This window comes from Lucilia cuprina, chromosome 4 (assembly GCF_022045245.1).
Source record: "Lucilia cuprina isolate Lc7/37 chromosome 4, ASM2204524v1, whole genome shotgun sequence".
NCBI classification, from domain to species: Eukaryota; Metazoa; Arthropoda; class Insecta; order Diptera; family Calliphoridae; genus Lucilia; species Lucilia cuprina.
Genome location: NC_060952.1, coordinates 33,035,408 through 33,039,148, shown reverse-complemented (window position 1 = coordinate 33,039,148; position 3,741 = coordinate 33,035,408). Strand labels below are relative to the sequence as shown.

The 3,741-nt window shown below is 24.0% G+C and overlaps 1 protein-coding gene across 1 annotated transcript in view; it reads right to left on the bottom strand.

The window, feature by feature from the left end:
- LOC111688530 overlaps positions 1-3,741 on the bottom strand; it is a 12,845-nt gene that overhangs the window by 6,285 nt on the left and 2,819 nt on the right. The window lies entirely within an intron of this gene.

The window sequence follows — 3,741 nt, the reverse complement described above, 5'->3', positions numbered from 1 at the left end:
TCTATCTATCTATCTATCTATCTATCTATCTATCTATCTATCTATCTATCTATCTATCTATCTATCTATCTATCTATCTATCTATCTATCTATCTATCTATCTAACGTACCTTTGAAGATCATAATTTTCCTATAAAGCATCGTTCTTATCTAGAATGACATACCACCCTAATGTTAAATAGCTATTCCTTAAATAAAAATTTTATTTTTCAAAAGCCTCTCAACACCTTTATAGAAATTTTGTTTAATTTTATTTTGGAAAATTTGTGCACAAAGTGCATTTTGTAAAAAAAGAATAAAATATTTAAAATATATATGTATGTATACATGTACATATACATATATATAGGTATGTATGTAGAATGTTATCATTTTGAAAATGATAAGAACACATTTGTAAAATAAAAGAAATGAGTCGTCGTCGCCTTCGTTTTGAAAGTGGAACATTCAAAACAAAAAGATTCGAAATTAACGCAGAGATACATAAATATTTATAATAAAAACAAAAAAATCTTAACGAGAGCAACAGAGAGCTTTTTTTAAAATTTAGTAGTGGACTTTTAATTATAGGAAACAAATTTCGAGTAAATTTTAACGAAAACTAAAAACTCAAATAGAATTGTATTGAACGTTTAACGTGGCGGACGTGTGTGTTTTCAAAACTCTTTTTCCTTAGAAAGTTTTCAAATCTTTCTAAAGGCAGCAGCGAGCGGATTGTATTGAATTGTTGAATTGTTTTTTTTTATTAAAAACTAAAATATCTATACATATATGGCGGTGTTTTACAAATTGTATAGAAAATTAGAAAAATATTATGAAAATTTAAATTGGAATATATAAAGTTTCGAGAAATTTTCTATTTAAATGGTATTGAAATAAGAAAAAATATTATTGTGTTAAAAATATTTAAAATATTTTATTGTTTTGCAAAAAAAAAAAAAATATTCAATAAATAAATTATATAAAATTGAAAAAGAATTGAATTTTACACAGAAAGAAGTTGGCAGCTTTTTTTCTTAATTCTTTCATTCTAAAAGTATAAAAAAGTGGTCATAAAAAATGTGTATACGTTGTTGGAAAAACCTCTTAAAAATTTTCGTAAAACTCATTTAAAATTTTTCTTCTTTTAAGAAAAAGAAAAAAATCTGAAAATAACACAAAAATATATTTGAGAAAAAATACAAAAAGAAATAAAAACAACAACAAATTTAAAAGAAAACAAAATTGGCAAAAAAATAAACAGTGAAAGTGTTTTTTGCTCTGCTGCATCAAAATGGAAATACAAAATTTTGAAAATATTAAAGAGAGTTTACCAAATGGCGTTTTTGTTGAAAATTTTGAAAAAAAAAATTCAAATTAATAATTTACTTTGGAATATTTATGACTTCGTCTGAAATGTTTAAAGCAAACAATTTATTTATTTATTTATATTTTACTCATAAATTAGTATAAACAAAAAAATTTTACATAAAATTTTGCTAAATTTGAAAATTTTTTTTATTGATCATACTCAATTTTTATGAGAATTTTGTGTGAGTTTTGCTTCTAATTTGTTTTCTCATTATGTTCACCCTCCAATATTAATAAATATGTATTTTCTTTTTTTGGTTTTAATTGCCCTTAGTTTTTTTTAATTTTCTTCTTGGGGAAAATATTTATTTTAATTTGTCTACATTTTTGTTATTGTTGTTGCTTTCATTTACATGATCCGTTTAGTTTTTCCCATTAAAAATGATTTCCTTTAAAAATTCTCGTTTGTATGTCGTTTCGAATCCAAGTTTGATTAGAAATAAAAAACCCTGCAATTCTGGTGACGTACTATTCACAATTTGTTACATTATTTTCTGTAAGAAAAACTCATCTGCAATAGAGTAGTAGAAAACTTCATCTATGATCGGCTTTCTTTAAAAAAAATCACTATGAATGATCAGTTTTCTTTAGAAATCCTTAACGGAGAACAGTTTTCTTTTGAAAACTTTTTCTATAGAAAACTTCATCAAAGCTTTGTTCTCTTTAAAAAACTTCATGGTATTTTAGTTTTTCTGTACTCAACACCATCAAGTTATCTTTAGAGAACTCTATTGAAGATTATATTTCTACAGAAAATTTCTTCCATAATCAATCTTCTATAGAAAACTGTATTGTATTTGTTCTCTTTAAAAAACTTCATTGTATTTCAGTTTTTCTGTACCCAACATTATCAAAGATCAGTTTTCTATAGAAAACTTCATTGAAGAACAGTTTTCAATAGAAAACTTCATTGCAGATTAGTATTCTATAGAAAACTTCGTTAAAGATAAGTTTTCTAGAAAAAAGTTCATTGAAGATCAGTTTTCTATAGAAAACTTTATTGAAGATCAGTTTTCTATAGACAACTTCATTAAAGATCAGTTTTCTATAGAAAACTTCATTAAAGATAAGTTTTCTATAAAAAGTTCATTGAAGATCAGTTTTCTATAGAAAACTTTATTGAAGATCAGTTTTCCATAGAAAACTTCATTGAAGATCAGTTTTCTATAGACAACTTCATTGAAGATCAGTTTTCTATAGAAAACTTCATTGAAAATTAGTTTTCCATAGAAAGCTTCATTGACGATCAGTTTTCTACAGAAAACTTCATTGAAGATCAGTTCTCTATAGATAACTTCATTGAAGATCAGTTTTCTATAGACAACTTCATTGAAGATCAGTTTTCTATAGAAAACTTCATTGTAGATCAGTTTTCTATAGAAAACTTTATTTAAGATCTATTTTCTTAAGAAAACTTCATTTAAGATTTATTTTTTATATAAAAGTTCATTGAAGATCAGTTTTCTATAGAAATCTTCATCAAAGATCAATTTTTATTCTTCAAAGATCATTTGTGGATCAATTATCTATAGATTATCATAAAATCTTTTAATAAAAATCAGTTTTTTTAGAAAAATTTTGCGAAAACATCAATGAAAATCTTTTTTTTATATAAATCATTTCTGAAGATCACATTTTTATAGATTTTTTAATTAAAATAAGTTATCTATATAAAACTTCATTAATGATAAATTTCCTTTTAAACATCTGATCGAACTTAGTCGTAGATCACTATTTGGTATCAATACTAAATTATTTAGGTACTTGGCTGTAGATCATGATGATTTAATTCGGTTGACAGACAAAAACTCACTCACTAAAACTGCACTTTTAAAAATGGATACATTGATAATCTCAGAACTGAAGGTCTACATGCTACATACATGGTTGAGTGCAAAAAAAAACTGTTGTTTCAAATTCAATATTTGGTTGTTAAAATAACACAATTATTTATTTTCTATTCAAATAATTTGTGTTCTTTTTTTTCTTCTAAATAATTTTCTTGCTTGGTGGTTTCATCTTATTCGCATTAACTTATTTGGGAGAAAAACGTGCTTTTTTCTCAAAAATAGCCATTATGTGTTATAGTATAGTTTGTGAAGAATCGTTTTAAAATTTAAATTGTTTGTTATACTTTTGTTAAAATGAAGTAATCGTACTGTAGTTCTGTGTATAAAATTTTAATATTAAATTTCGTTTTGAAAATATTTTCAATATTTTTTGAATATGATGAAATTTTTTAGTTCTGATAGATAAATGATAGATAGATAGATAAATAGATTCATAGATAGATAGATAGATAGATAGATAGATAGATAGATAGATAGATAGATAGATAGATAGATAGATAGATAGGTAGATAGATAGGTAGATAGATAGATAGATAGATAG